At 34.6% G+C, this 16,860-nt stretch overlaps 1 pseudogene; it reads left to right on the forward strand.

The window, feature by feature from the left end:
* The first annotated feature begins 16,266 nt into the window (after positions 1–16,266).
* Positions 16,267–16,354, forward strand: LOC125914972 (uncharacterized; annotated as a pseudogene).
* Positions 16,355–16,860: the final 506 nt, after the last annotated feature.

Consider the following 16,860-nt stretch of genomic DNA (forward strand, 5'->3'; position numbering starts at 1 on the left):
TAAGGATGTTGGCAACTGGATTTTTTTTTTTTTTTTTTTTTGGGAGAGAGAGAGAGCACAAGCAAGCAGGGGAGGGGCAGAGGGACAGGAAGAGAGAGAATCTTAAGCAGCCTCCATGACCAGCATGGAGTCCGACTTGGGGCTTGATCTCACAAATGTGAGATCATGATCTGAGCCAAAATCAAGAGTCAGGTGCTTAACTGACTGAGCCACCCAGGCACCTCGGTAACTGGAATTTTTATACATTGCTGGTCAAATGCAACATGTTACATCCACTTTTGAAAACAGTTGGCAGTTTCTTATGAAGTTAAAAATATATGTAGCATATGATTCAGCAGTTCTATGTATTTACCCATTGGAAATTAAAACATGTCTACACAAAGACTAATACATGAATGTTGGTAGCAAATGTATTCACAATAGCCAAAAAACTGGAAATGACTTTTGTGTCCATAAAGAAAGAATGAATAAACAATGTGGCATTTCCATACAATGGACTTATTAGGATGGGGCATAAGGGAAAATTTGGGGTGATGGAAATGTTTTACATCTTTATAGTGGTGGTGGTGAGTCCACGGAGGTATAGATTTGTCAAAACTCATTGAAATGTATGACCAAATAGGTGTGCTGTATTTTCTATAAACTGTATCCTAATAAAGGTGTTTGTTGTTGCTGTTGTTGGTGGTGGTGGTTTGTTTTTAAATGGATGGAAGGAACCAGTTAGGGGATTGTAGCTGTGTCCAGGTTGGAGATGACAGTGGCCTGGATTAGAGGGGTGAAGGTGGGATGGAGATATGAGACAAGAAGTGTATGGATTTGAAAGATGTTGGAAAGTGAAAGAATTTTTCACTCCCCTTTTATTATATGAACACATCTGATATTTTAAAAATGGAGACATCAGAGTGAAGGGAAGGTTTCTGGAAATTTGGTGGGGATGAACAGAGAATTTATTCAAGAAATAGACAGTGATCTTTACTGATGATTACACTGATTTCTGAAAGTCCCAATGATAGAGTTTCAGAGACCTATGTGCATGAAACTGCTAGGAAATGTCGAGTACACCAACATATATGTAAAATGGGTAATTCTATATTATTCATATATGACATATACACATATTTATCTATTATTTATTATAATAGACAATGCCGTGTAGATTTTTATGTAATCAAATTACTTTTCTTTACACTATGGAACAAGAAATTAATGACTCTCTTCTCATGTATCCATAGAGAGCAAGGATTCCATTTAGAATCTCTCTGTATATTCTTCAAATTCTATATGCCATAATGAGGCAAATTGGTTATATATGCTGGAAAAATTTGTATAGAAACAACTTATAATAAATATTGAGAGATCAAAAATTCATGTTTGTAGGGAGAATTATAGAGGAAGTAAAGATTGCTCTCAAAGTTGTAAAATATGTAATTTTCAAGTTTTAGATACTCCTTAAGGAAAATTTGAAAGTACAGAAAAGCAAAGAGATAAGAATTCAAATTACTCATAATCCCATCATCCAAACAACTTCTATTATCATTTTGTTTTATTTCTTTCTGAGCCTTTCTTTTTTTAATGCTTGGTCCAACAAAATAGTTGTAATAATAGTGTCCACACAATTTTATAGCCTATTTTTTCCTATCAACATTTTAATCTAGCCTATTGATTTATTTGTTTATCATACAATTATTCATTCAACAAATATTTATTGAAAGTTTACTATGGGGGTGCTTGAGTGGCTCAGTTAGTTAAGCGTCTGACTTTTGATTTTGGCTCAGGTCATGATCTCATAGTTGTGAGGTTGAGCCCCACGTCAGGCTCTGTGCTGGGCATGGAGCCTGCTTGAGATTCTCTCTCTCCCTCTCCTTCTCCCTCTGCCCCTCCCCTGCTTGCACTCTCTCTCACTCTTTCTCCCAAAAATAAATAAATAAATTTAATTTAAAAAAAAAGTTTGTTGTGTCCCCAGTAATAATGAAAAACAAACAAAAAAGACAAAAACAAACAAAAAACTTTCCAGTGTAGTAGAAAGAGAGTATTAAACAAGTACACAATAACAACAACAAAATAAATGGGCAACTAAAAATTGTTTCCAGAAAGGAAACAAGTAGGTTATTATGAGAGAATAACTGGGGGCTGGGGCGGGTAACAAACTAGGTTGGGAAATCAGGAAAGGCTGGTTTGAGAGGGTAAATTGAGGTGGAAATAGGAAGGATGTGTAGAACTGGCAAGTTGATGAGTGAGGGGGAAGCACTCCAGGCAGAGGGCATGGCAGGAGGGATATGAGAGAGGAAGATGGGATCAGTGAATCTGGAGCACAGAGTGTGATGGGGAGAGTGACCTCAAAGGAGACCAGATTTATAGGCAAGAGTGTGAAGATGCAGGGCTTCCACAGCCTGGCTAAGAAGTTTGCGGTGTTTTCTATGAGCCATAGGGACCCATTGATGAGCTTTAAAAGGAGGAATGCAGATGAGCGGAAATAAGATTGGTTAGGTTGGCATAGCAGTTGTCTTTGTGAAGAATGGGGTGGCTTCAAGTAGCGTGGTACAGTGGAGAAGAAAAAAATGAGTGGATTTGAGAAATATTTTGCAGGTAGAACTTTGTAAGTCGAAGATATCACGTACTTGGAATTTCACACAGTTCTGCCTAATAATAGGATTTAGTGTTGCACTGGATGTGGGGGACAAGGAAAAGGGGACTATGAGGGATGATTCCATTTTATCAGCTTAAGTAAGCTGGCAGATCCAGGGGCCACTGAAGTGGGGAAAATTGGAGGACCAGATGTGGTGGCCAAGGAGGTCAGCTCCTATCATGCATTCAACTCCTCTCCCATTGTGTAACAGGAACATAGTTCCAGGAACTGACTCCAGCTCTGGGGGTCATTAGTGATTAGTCTAGGCCAGTCTTGATTTTCCCATTTTTCCTTCTGATGGCTGGCTCAGAAACTCAGTCTTAGCTTGTCTGAATATGCTCTGGGCATTGTGCGTGGTCCAGTGGTGAGTACATGACCTAAATTGTTTCAGTCAGACTGAAGGGAAGGACTTTTATTCCATTAGTGAGATTTTTGTTCCTAAAATTTCTACAACATTTCTATTTTTTTTTATAAGAGGATTCCCAGAAGTAGGAATAGTGAATCAAAGGGCTTGAATGCTTTAAAGACTTTTGATATGTGTTATTAAATTGCTTTGGAAAACAAGTGTTCCAATGAATGCTTACATCAGCAATGTATGAAAATGCCCACAGCATTGGTATCCTCATTAAAAACAATCTTAGCTAATTTGTTTGGCAACAAATATATTTTGTTTATAATTGCCCTGATTTTATTAATAATATGATTGAACATTTTCCCATCAGATTGTTTTTAAAATGGCTAGCCAAAAGAGCATTAACTCCAAAGTTTAAAACATTTTTTTGGGGTGCCTGTGTGGCTCAGTCAGTTAAGCATCCAACTCCGGCTCAGGTCATAATCTCGCAGCTCATGAGTTCGAGCCCCCTCCCTTCAGATTCTGTGTCTCCCTCTCTCTCTGCCCCTCTCCTGCTCATTCTCTCTCTCCCTCTCTCTCTCTCTCTCTCTCTCTCTCTCTCTCTCTCTCTCTCAACAAATAAAACATTAAAATTTTTTTTTTTAAATAAAAAGTAAAACATTTTCCTCTGGTACTATCTCAAAGAATGCTTCAGAATATCTTTGTAGGAAACAACTTGTTATATTGTCTATTTACCTTACCACACACTCCTCTTGAATTGTATCTGAAATACTGATCATTTCTACCACCTAGATTTCCTAGCATAAGGGATAGATTATGTGACTGTGTAAGCAAAATCAGTATATAAGTCAGTTTCACAGCTGTCAAACTTTATTCACAGCATTAAGGAATTGAAATTACATTTTTTCCCTGTTGGAAAATTGAATGCCAAATTTGCAAGACAGCGCAAACAAGATTTCACTTTGTTGCCCACCTCTTCATTTGCACCACTCAGGAATGTATTCTTTGCATTCTATATAGCCTACAAAGTGAAGATTCTTATTGTGATCTGAATTATTATACATGTGGAATAGAGAAATAAGATATGCGAACCAAGCTGTCATTCTGTTTTTAATCCTCAGAGTTTTTGTTTGTTTAATTTATTTTTGTTTCCTTGCAAATTTAATACAATAAAAAGAAACAACTATTAATTCATACATTAGTTTTAATATTGTTTTTCACAATTAGGAGTCTATCCTCTGAGTTTATAGTATGCGGACACATCTAATACATAAAATTAAGAGAATTTTTCTGGAAGAGCTATAAAAATCTCTTTTCTATAATTTATCTTGATTCCAACATCAAAGGCATCAGAAGAAGCAGCAAGAACTAACGCTCCCTTCTTAGCTTCTAGTGGTTCAAGATGGAATTTTACATGGAATCAGATAATGGCTCTTATCTCTATTCTCCTTGTTCCAATACTGTGGTGATCTGCTTCTGTTTATACTATTCATGTGCTTTTATTTTCTACTATCTTGTAGTAGTATTTGATTGTATATATTTTATTAAATTCTATGTCCTTTGTGAGCAGAGACTTGTTTCTGACATCTAGTTAACTCTCCAGAACTTGGGTTTGCTCTAACTTTCCGGTGCTGCCAATTATTATCCCAGTTAATAAAAGTCTTGTCTGCATCCTCTAAAAGTTGTTCTAACCGACAAAGCAAAGTTTTCTGAGAAAAAGCTAGAACTGGGATCCAACTTGTCAGCCTTCAAGGTTTACATCACCATTTGGTGAGTTGCCTGAAAAAATAAAGTTTGTTCAAAGAACTGACACAGCTTCTAGAACAGCAAAGGGGCACATGCTGAGAGACTTTGGGTGGTTTCTGACAGCTTGATCAGACACGTCCCTTCCTTGCAGAGACTATGTTGATCCATAAGCGTATTGTCTTTGTTTTGCATGGATATCTTCTAGATTAGAAATTCATGAACATGGAAGTCATGACCCTTCCCCCAAGGGGAAGGAGATACCAGGTAGATATAACTCCCCATGGCACCCCTACTATCTTAGACTCTAACTTTCATCTATACCTTATTTCTTCCTTGGATATTAAACTGCTCACTTCCTTGTAACCTCTTTAGGAAGAACATGAGAGAAACAACTTCTTCCCCTCCCACAGTCACTTGATGGCATGTTTTCTGGTTCTTCCACCCCCCTCCCCCATTTCCCCCCACAGAGATTCAAAATCTGAACCACAGTGATATCACCCTACTCTAAATTTCTCAGTAAATGTGTGGTCAGTTTAAAAAACAACAAATCCTCAATCTGCTTAAAAGCGTCATTTGAAATTTGCCATTTCACCCCAGATATATTAATGCATGAATTCATTTAAGTCTTATTTATTTATAGTCATGGAGCTAGGAGTAGAATGTTCATTATTCAAAGCCACCAGGATTTCATTGAAAATCTGCATCCCTTCCTCCTTTCACACTTTTACTATGTAGGCTTGGAAGTGAAGAAATATGTTCAATAGCATGGTTTGTCGTTCACCTTTTATTTTTTCTTTCTAATAGGCAGCATTGTATAATGAGAATTGGTCAGTCAGAACTGGCCTTCAGTGCTAGTCCTGTATGGAATAACTGGAATGACCTCTGACAACTTATATCTGAATGATCTTGCCTTATGTAAAATGGAGACAATGCTCAGATTCCCATAGGATTGTACGAGAACAAGTGGGGTAGCATATGTACGTACTATGCCTATGCCTAGCACAGTGCTCTAAGTTCCAAAAAATAGGGACTCCCTTTTTAGCTCTTTCTCTTCCTCATTTCCTTCTTCTCCATTAATAGTGAACCATCCCAAATCCGGATAGTCTTGGTATAGAGCAAACACAGTGAACATATATACTGCAACGGGATAATAACAAGTGGACTGTAGGTAAAACCTTGCTTGGTAGGCATTATTCCCTGCCTCAACTAGCTTTACCGAGCCTGCTTTACAAACACTCCCAGTGAGATGCAAACTTCAGATTGATCCTCCAACTCTGTCATTATCTAGACTCAAACTGCTTATCCAACTCTGCCTCGTCTCATTTGGATTTCTTCCAACCATTCAGGCAGCATCTTCACTGAGGCTTGAATTTGAGCCCTGCACAGGACTGTCCTGTATGTTGGCATATGTTGCCAGTAATGCCTGAAATTCTTCACTTCTCTGTTTCTTCAAGTCCTTATTCCTCCTTTCAGGTCAAATCCAAATCTTGCCTTGAACAAGTCACTTCTAAACTGTCTTGTCCAGGACTGTCCAGCAAAATGTAAGGTAAGCTGCATATGTAACTTGAAGTGTTCTAGTAGGCATATTTAAAAAATCAGGTGTCGGGGTGCCTGGGTGGCTCAGTCGGTTAAGCCTCCGACTTCGGCTCAGGTCATGATCTCGCGGTCAGTGAGTTCGAGCCCTGCGTCGGGCTCTGTGCTGACTGCTCAGAGCCTGGAGCCTGTTTCAGATTCTGTGTCTCCCTCTCTCTCTTACTCTCCCCCGTTCATGCTCTGTCTCTCTCTGTCTCAAAAATAAATAAACGTTAAAAAAAATTAAAAAAATAAAAATAAAAAATCAGGTGCAATTATTAATTTCAACGATGTTTTAATTTAATTCAGTATCTCGAAAATATTATATAAACTTACATCAATGAGATATTGTACATTCTTGTTTACTAGGTCTTCAAAATCTGATGTCTGTTTTACACTTACAGCACATTTCAGTTTGAACTTGCCATATTTCAAGTGCTAGTAGCAACATTGGAATGGCCACCATATTCGATGGTACAGGGCTAATTTATCTGATCTTGTCCATCTTTGTAATCCTGTGTCACTCAGAGTTTACACCATACATTTTAACTTTTAACTTTATAAATATGACAACTTACAGTTTTGAAAACTTTGTCGTTTACAAAGCACTTTCAGATAAATTGTCTTCAGTGGTCCTCATAGCAATTCCTATGAAGATGGAAGGATTATTGTTCAGAGAGAAAGAAATTGAGACTCAGTTATCAAGACTCCAAGATATTGAGTAACTATACAGAAAGTGAATCATTTCTTGAACCCAGGAAGTGAGGATCTAATCCCAGTAAACAGCTGTTTATTTAAGTTGTATTTGCACAGAACTTCAAAGTTTACAAAGACTTTCACATAAATTATCTTACAAAATTAATCTTCATAAAACCATCGGAAGTTATTTTTGAAGAGTTAACACATGCTCAGGCTACAAAATTGAAAAAAACAACCACACCTACCAGTTTCTTTTATTCTTTTACTCTCCTTTTTACTAAATGGCTGCATAGTATGTATACTATTCTGCACTTTGACTTTTTTCATATAATAGTATTTTTGGTATATTAAATATGTTAGAAGATCCTTGCAAGTTGTATGTTAAGGCCTGCCTCATTCTTTTTAACTGGGGTATAGTATCCCATTGGCTGGGTATACTATATTTTATTAAGCAGTCCCTGCTGATGGACATTTATGATGCTTCAGTCTTTTGCTGTGACAAATAATATTGCAGTAAGTAAATTTGTGCATACTTCATTTCAACATTTTGAGTATAGCCACAGTATAAATTCTATACCAACACTTCTGGGTCAAAGTGTATGTGCTTTTAAAATTTGGAAATATTGTCAAATTTCCCTTTAAACAACTTAAATGATTCTGACTTACACTAAGAAAGTATGAGTGTTTCCTCACCCTGGTGGAAACCCAGTGTGCTGTGTGCTGTGAACTTGCACTGGTGAGTTGAAGCATCTTTTCACATGTTTAAGTGTCATGTGCATTTACTTTTTGGCAGACTGACCATTTGTATCTGTATCCTATACTCTGATTCCCTCCTGGATTGTTAGTCTTTTTTTTTTTTTTAATTGTAAGAGTTCTTTATATATTACGGAAATTGTGATGTATGGTATAATATTTTCCCCTGATTTGTCTTTTGACTTTGGATTTTTTTTTAAGATTTTGCTTTTGCTTTGCTTAGTATTTGCTATTTATATAAGCTGATTTACAAATATTTTTTAATGGCTTTTGTGTTTTATATCACATGTCGATTTCTAGTAGTATAGGTCCAAGTTTAATTTTTTTTGGATGATTAATCACTAATTCAATGACATTATTAAATAATACATCTTTTTTCACATATTTAAAATGCCACCTATATTCTGTGCTATGTTACTTTGTATTTTTAGATTTATTTCTGAATTTTGTTTTCCCTTCCACTGATCTTTTCTTTGCACTAGTCTCATAAGACTTTAATGTATATTAGGGTTTGTCCCTTCCCCCTTATCCCTCATCCCTGATTTTCTGGATTATCATATGTACTTACTTTTTTTTTTTTTTATTTGAATCAGCTTACTGGCATATAAGAACACTTTTGTATTTTCATTGGGATTGCATTTTATTCTTAGACTACATTATGGAGAAGAGTTAGGGTTAGGAAAATCGTCTCTGTATGATGGGGTTTACCACCCAATGGTGCACTTTTATTTGTTAAAGTCTTCTATTGTGCCTTTTAATAATGTTCTAAAGTTTTATCTTCTTATACCTATTACCCATTTTCCTAGGTGTTTTACATTTTTGTTCCCATGGTAAAGAGGATTTTTTTATCCCATTATAACTAATTAAGAAATTTTATTATAGAAAATTTCAAACACATCAAAAGGAGAAAGAATGGGGTGATGAAACTCCTCATACTCATCATCCAGCTTCAACAGTTTTCAATTCACAGCCAGTTTCATTTCCTCCAGCTTTCTTCCCTCCGCCACTCAGATTGTTGTAAAGCAAATCCAAGATTTTGTATAATTTCCTCTGTAAATATTTAAGTGTAGATCTCTAAAAGACAGTAATTTGAAAAAAGCACAACTTTTTGTATGTTAAAATATTTCATAATAGTTTCATAATATCCTTAAATATCTAGTCAATGAACATATTCCCTTAATTGTTTTTTTCTTGTAGTTCACTTGTTCAAATTGGGATCTAAATAAAATCCATATATCACAATTATTTATATCTCTTAAGTCTCTTTTTAATCTATAGGTTCACCCTCTAGCTTTTTTTTTTTACCTTGCACATTTTTGTTGAAGAAATTGGATCGTTTATCCTTTAGAGGTTCTTATATTTTGGATTTTGCTGATTGGCTCCCCATGGGGTTATCATATTCCTTTATTCCTCTGTATTTCCTATAAATTTAATTAGATCTAGAGATGTGATCAAATTCAGATTTGATTTTTTTTGAGGGGAAGACTAAATAACATCTGGTTGTTTTTCTTTTTGTGGCATTAGAAGTCATTGATAATTATTTCCTGGGTCTGTTGATTTATTAGAGCTTGGGAAATGGTGATATTCTAATTGTATCATTTTACTTCATTTATTAGATGGGCTATTTCTAAACAGAGATGCTTTCCTCATTAACTATTTGTATGTATGCAAAGTACACTGAAGTGTAATCACTGGAGATGCATTCATATAAGAAAGAGAGGAAAAATACTTGATTCTTTCCCTTTGTTTATTAGTTTTCAAAATAAAGAGTTGATTCTTAATATCTGTCAAAGGTGACCAGTTGTTTTGTTTTGTATTATTATGAATGCATGGATTTTAAACATATTTGGTATGTTTTAGTCCATTGAAGTTATTATACTCATCGATATTCAAATTGTTCTGTCTTTGGCCAGTGGGAACCTATCGAAATTGGCTCCTGAGGTCTTTAGACACAAATAAAGTCATTGATAGTTCTTTACTTGTTTAAAAATATATTCCAGGCTTATTTTGCACATTTCCTGTCCCAGATCTGGAAATGGACATTTTCCCCAGAAGCCTTAGTTACTTTTAGTGGGAAATTATTTTTAGAAACTAAGTTTGGACATTAGGGGTGCTTATTGCTATTGTGTTGGCTATCGTAGTTAGGCCTTTTAACTGGATGGAGCTGGGAAACGTGTGCATGCCTATGTTTCAAAGATTACTTCTGCCATGAGTTTATACTACTTCCAGTTCAAAGTAAGGACAACAAGGTTTCTATTTTATTGTTGATATTAAATCTTTATCTCCTTTCTTCCTTTCTAAAAATTCTGACTCCAATAGTGAGATTAATACCACAAAGTGAAGAAGGACAAGAAAGTCTAGACATATGTAAAAGAGTGGTTATAATTACGGAACACAGAATTTAAGTCGGGTAAGAAAGGAAATAGAAAGATGAAGGAAATGAGAAGATAAGGATTGTTCCTTTTATTTACTTACTCAGTCTTGTACTTCTAATAACTATTCATTGTACTGTCTGGATATCTAATCCATTTATTCTAACTGCAGTGTACTATTCCATCGTTTGGCAGCTCACTTTACCTATATATTTTTCTATGTGATGACATTTAAGGTTGCCTTTAATTTCCCATATTTGCCACCCAGACTGTCACAATTTATATATTTTTTTTATTTTTTTAAATTTTTTTTTCAACGTTTTTTATTTATTTTTGGGACAGAGAGAGACAGAGCATGAACGGGGGAGGGGCAGAGAGAGAGGGAGACACAGAATCGAAAACAGGCTCCAGGCTCCGAGCCATCAGCCCAGAGCCTGACGCGGGGCTCGAACTCACGGACCGCGAGATCGTGACCTGGCTGAAGTCGGACGCTCAACCGACTGCGCCACCCAGGCGCCCCCACAATTTATATTTTTGCTCAAGTCCCAACTAGTTTGAGTATTCTTTGGGATGTAACCTCAGATATGGAATTTTTGAGTCATAAAATAGACACATGCTCTGTTTCTCTAAATACTGCCAGACTGCACTTCAGAATGTCTATGCCAGTTTACCCATTCACTAACAGTAAATGTAAGTTTCATTCTTTCCATGTCCTAGTCAATTCTTGATATTATCCACTTTTCCAACTTTTTCCCATTCTTATAAGTGTCAAGAGATATCTCTTTGTTGTTTTCATTTGTTTTCCTCTGATTACTAACGAGTCTGAACTTGTTAGTCATCTGTCTTTTTTCTTTGTTTATGGTGTCTTGCATTAAACAAAAACATTTAATTTTGATATTGTAAGTGGTTTTTTTATTTTTGGAAGATCTTGTCTAGGAAGATTTTACTCATTCCTATTTAACCGAAACAGTCTCTTGTCTTTTTTTCTACTGACGTATAGTGCTTTCTTTTTTACAAGTGGGTCTTGAGTCATCTAAAGTCCACCCCAGTTTATGGTGTCAGGTAGTGATCCAACTTTCTTTTTTTCCATAAAAAAAATCTAGCTTTTCCAATGTCATTATTTCTTTCATTTTTTATAGTATTAAAATTTGTCACATACATATAGATCCATTCTTGAGCTCTGTGTCTCTTTATTTGTTCCATTGATTTATGTATCTGTGCATCAAAACCTTACTGGATTTTTTACTAAAGCTTTGCAGTATATCTTGATAAATGGTAAGGAGTCTACACTCTCTGCTCTTCTTTACCACATTTTACTTAGCTATTTGGGTTTTTGGACATACATTACCCTTCTACATACATTTGAGAATAAGTCCATTGGGGCGCCTGGGTGGCGCAGTCGGTTAAGCGTCCGACTTCAGCCAGGTCACGATCTCGCGGTCCGTGAGTTCGAGCCCCGCGTCGGGCTCTGGGCTGATGGCTCGGAGCCTGGAGCCTGTTTCCGATTCTGTGTCTCCCTCTCTCTCTGCCCCTCCCCCGTTCATGCTCTGTCTCTCTCTGTCCCAAAAATAAATAAAAAACATTGAAAAAAAAATTAAAAAAAAAAATTAAAAAAAAAAAAAAGAGAATAAGTCCATTGAGTTCTGAAAAATATCCAACTGGAAGTTTAGTTTGTATTCAATTAGTAGATTATTGACATCTTACTGTGTTATATCACTTGTGAATATGATGTGTACCTTCATTTATTTGGGGCTTATATTGTTTGCTAGAGCTTTACATTTTTCTTCTCACCAAGTTTTTTAAATTCATAATGAAATGTTTGCACAAAATTTTCATCTACTTTTTTCAGTGTTCTGGTGAATTTCTTCAACTCATCATTTTTTTCCTGTTTTTAAATAATGAAATCTTATCCTTTTCGTTTTGATTGTTGCTCATGTGATAATGAACACAGATCAACTATTTGTAGGACCTTCACACAGGTTAGGTAGAGGTCCATGTTCCAGATCAGCAGTTATTATGACACATAGCTGAGAGTGTCTCAAGAGTTCTTTCAGCCTTTATTTCTTTCAAACCAACCAGAATTGGCATTGCAAAGCAGCTCAAAAGGTAGTTCCTTTCCTTCTACCTGTTTTGACAGACTACTTCCTGCAAACACGGTTTGTCAGTGTGATTCCTTGTTCAATCTTGCCTTCTCTGCTTCTGCTTCTTGTGGGATCCAAGCCAGGCCCAGGAAAGGGCCTTTCACCGGTTGGCACACACCACACCCATTGATGGGGAAAAATGTTGTGATTTACACCTCAGGGTGCACTTCTTATCTTGAAAAGGGGTTGCTAACTTTTTAAAATAAGAAATTTAGCTACTTCTATCCTATCTCCATTCTCCCACATTCCTGTTGGATACTCGTTCTTTTGTATTATCCTCCTTCCGTTCTGTGGTTTCAGATTTCAGATTTCAGATGTTTCTTGGTTTTGTTAGAGATCCAATTTAAAGTTGTTTTTTATTCTTTGATGGTTTTGAATAATTTGTGAGAAGAGCCATTACTCAGGTATTTTAAAACTAGATATCAGAAGAGATTCCTTTCTTCCTTTCTTTTTTCTACCTTCCTTCCTCCCTCCCTCCCCACCTCTTTCTTTCTTTCTTTCTTTCTTTCTTTCTTTCTTTCTTTCATATTTTTTTAATTTTTAGTTTTTTTTATTATGAAATTTATTGTTAAATTGGTTTCCATACAACACCCAGTGCTCATCCCAACAGGTGCCCTCCTCTTTCTTTCTTTCTTTCTTTCTTTCTTTCTTTCTTTCTTTCTTCTCTTTCCTTTCTTCCTGATGAAGATATTGAGGCTACGAGAAGTTAAATACTGTACTCAAAGTTGGTTAATTTTTCTAATGGTTAATTAGGTCTAGGAAGAAGAAATTCATGGTACAAAAGAATCGACATTAATATTGTTGCCAAATAAAGTATTTATCACGTACACATTGTTTTTTTCATTATTTGATATATATTGTTAAAAAGCAAGCACTGTATTTTTAAAAACATAACCACAGTACCACCACTAGAACAAAATAAGAAAAATTGCATAATATGACCAAATATACAGTCAATGTTAAAATATTTCTGATAGCCTCAAGTGTTCTTAATTTTTTAAATTAATTTAATTTTTGTTTTCTTCCCAAGTTTTTATTTAAATTCAAGTTAGTTAACACATAGTGCAGTATTTATTTCAAGAATAGAATTTAGTAATTCATCACTTACGTATAAGACCCAGTGCTCATCACAAGTGTCCTCCTTAATGTCCATCACCCATTTAGCCCATTCCCCAACCCACCTCCCCTCCAGCAACCCTCAGCTTGTTCTCTATAGTTCAGAGTCTCTTATGGTTTGCCTTCCTCTGTTTTTATCTTATTTTATTTTTCCTTCCCTTCCTCTATGTTCATCTGTTTTGTTTCTTAAATTCCACATGTGAATGAAATCATATGGTATTTTTCTTTCCCTGGCTTACTTCGCTTAGCATAATACACTGTAGTTCCATCCATGTTGTTGCAAATGGCAAGATTTTATTCTTTTTGATGGCTGAGTAATATTCCATTGTATATATATATCACATCTTCTTTATCCATTCATCTGTCGATGGACATACGGGCTCTTCCTGTAATTTGGCCATTATTGATAGCACTGCTAGGAACATTGGGGTGCCTGTGCCCCTTTGAATAGTATTTTTGTATCTTTGGATAAATACCTAGTAGTGCAATTACTGGGTTGTAGGGTAGTTCTACTTTTAACTTTTTGAGGAACCTCTGTATCACTTACTCACTATTTTATAAATAGAGTAAAACAAGACATTGAGAACCAAGTTGATTTATACCTTTATCAAATTATTGATAGGTCAGGAAATTGTCAAAAATAAATAGGAAGGATTTATACTCCCACATAATAAACTCCATTATATAGATATAATAATTTGAAGAGTGTCACACTGGACAAAACTGGTGAGCCTTGAAAGTTCTGAAATAGATCCTAGTATTTATAAATCTTAGAACTTGCTTAAAAAATAACAAAATTTCCCAAATTCATGCAAAGGGTGACATTAGTATGTGAAAATCAATCTGCAACAACTGACTAAATGTCGGGGAAAAACAAAACAAAAACAAGAATATATCCCTATTTTCACCCCATCACACATATTCATCTAAATTATAATGTTAAATTAAAAAAAAAAAAGAAATCTTGAAAGAAGTATAAAATGTATTAGTGATTTTCTTATTTGATATTACAGTTGAAAAGGTTTTCCTAAACATGAATGAAAAAGAACCAAACAATGAAAATTGAAACAATGAAATATTTCATGAGTTGTAATTTCTATGTTAAATAAATCAACACTGACAAAAACAAATAAACTGAAAATAATATTTGAAATATATGTGACTAACATATTATATCCTTAAGACATATAAAGTGAAAAATATTTTCAAAAAAGATGTACATCCAAATAGAAAAGTTGGCAAAGGATATAGACAAATAATTAACAAAAGAAGAAATATAAAAACCCCAATAAATATATTAAAATACATATTTAAATTTTACTTGTAATCAAAGAAATATAAATTAAAACATTTCCCCCACCAAATTGACAAAATTTAATACTCAATATTGGGGAGGTGAGAATGAACAATCTTGTAGTTTGCTGGTGGGAACGTACCCAACCACATCTGAAGGGCAACTTGGCAATGTATATCCAAATTTGAAAAATTCCTACCCTTGGGTCTCGTCATTTCACGTCTAGGAATTTATCTAGAAGAACTAATAAGAGACGTGTACAAAGATTTATGTACATGACTTTTTATTGTTGCAATATTTATAACATTAAAAAATTGGATAAACCTATATAACCCAAAAAGAACATTAGTTAAATAATTTATGATACATTACTATGATAGAATACTATACAGAATTATTTTTTCCAAATGTATTTTAAAAATCATTTAGTGGCATGAGAAAATGTTCACATATAATATATAATGTGACCTGGAAAAAGTATATTATGAAACATTACATAAAATATAACCTTTATTTTATAGTAATATTATTTATAAACACTTAAATGTACTTCTACTTATTTACTTTATACATTGTACACATGAGAGACTAAAAAATACAACAAAATATATGTGTACATATATTTATATGTTATGTATTCAATAATAGTTTAGAATAAAAATATGCCAAAATGTTAGCCATTGACTGGGTGGTGATGCTATATTTAACTTTAAAAATGTCGTTATCTTATGCATTTCCAAAATTTCCTATACTGAGTCTTTTAGGATGGTGAATTATGACAAAACTTAAAAAAAAAACTACTCTAAGTAAGAAATAGAAGTCCTTAATTTTCAGTGCCTTTTTCTCTTAAATATACTGAATTGTTTCACTTCAGCAAACATTTTTTAAAAGCCTGTTGTATAGGACTACGTTAATGGTAACTTTTCTGACATGAAAAAAATGAAAGATCTGTTAACAGTAAGTCCACATTTTCATAGCATATAATAGGTTTCAGCTGGGCACCTGCTGTGTGCTCCCTTTGGAAGGAATACCCTCTGGTTTGTCACAGTTTCCATCAAGCTCTATAATCTTTCACCTGGTCTGCTCCAGTATTCCTGCTACCTGTGTAACTCCTTTAGAGATATACATGTGTCCTCCTCCAGTATTAACTTTAACAACCAACATATTTAGCAGTGGAACATGTACAAGGTTATTGTCATCAAATATGCCATCTATTACCTTTACTAATTAACTTTTCTGAAAGCTGTGCCCAATGGAAGAGACAAGAACTCAAAACAAAGGAGCATTGCTACTGGAAAGAAAAAGCCAAAATGTAATGATTTCAGCTAGAATGATTATATGCCACATCTCTCTCTCTCTCTCTCTCTCTCTGTCTCTCTGTCTCTCTGTCTCTCTGTCTCTCTGTCTCTCTCTCTGTCTCTCTCTCTCTCTCTCTCTCACACACACACACACACACACACACACACAAATGCACCAACTATAAGCTTGTTATAAATAACAAGATAGTTAAATAAATTGGTTAGAAGATAAATATTTCTAAAATTAGTAACTATTTTTTCTATCCCACCAATCTCTGATTAAACAATACAATGACAATCGCTTCTCGGCCTTTTGGCTAAGATCAAGTGTAGTAAACAATACAATGACAAGAATATTGTATTTATAATAGCAACAAAAAAATTTAAATACAAGAATGTGTGGGAACAATATGAAAAAAGCTTCAAAAGTTTATTGAGATATAAAATATTTCAATAAATGGATACACATAACAAGTTTCTGAAAATTGTAAAAATGTCAGTTCTTCCCATTTGAATTTATAGTTTTGATGCTATCCCTATAACTTTTTCTATAATGTGAAAATTTTAAACAAAGTGCATCTGGGAATATAAACAAGAATAGAGAAAACTTCTGAAAAGGGTTCTTAGTGAAAAGACCTTAAAGATGTTCATAACCCTTTTCCTAATAATTTCATATTTAATAATATATTTCAATAAAATAATAGGAAATGTGAGTAAAGATTTATTTATGTGATGTTCACCATTACATTATTTGTGAGACTGAAAAATTTGGTTCATTAAAACATCTCCCTAAAACAGGAAAATGTTATACAAACTATGGTGCATTCATATACTAGACATTAGCTAAATGACATGTTTGTGAAGCATTTTTCATGACATACAATAAAGCTC

Source organism: Panthera uncia (genome assembly GCF_023721935.1).
Source record: "Panthera uncia isolate 11264 chromosome D3 unlocalized genomic scaffold, Puncia_PCG_1.0 HiC_scaffold_8, whole genome shotgun sequence".
Lineage (NCBI taxonomy): Eukaryota > Metazoa > Chordata > Mammalia > Carnivora > Felidae > Panthera > Panthera uncia.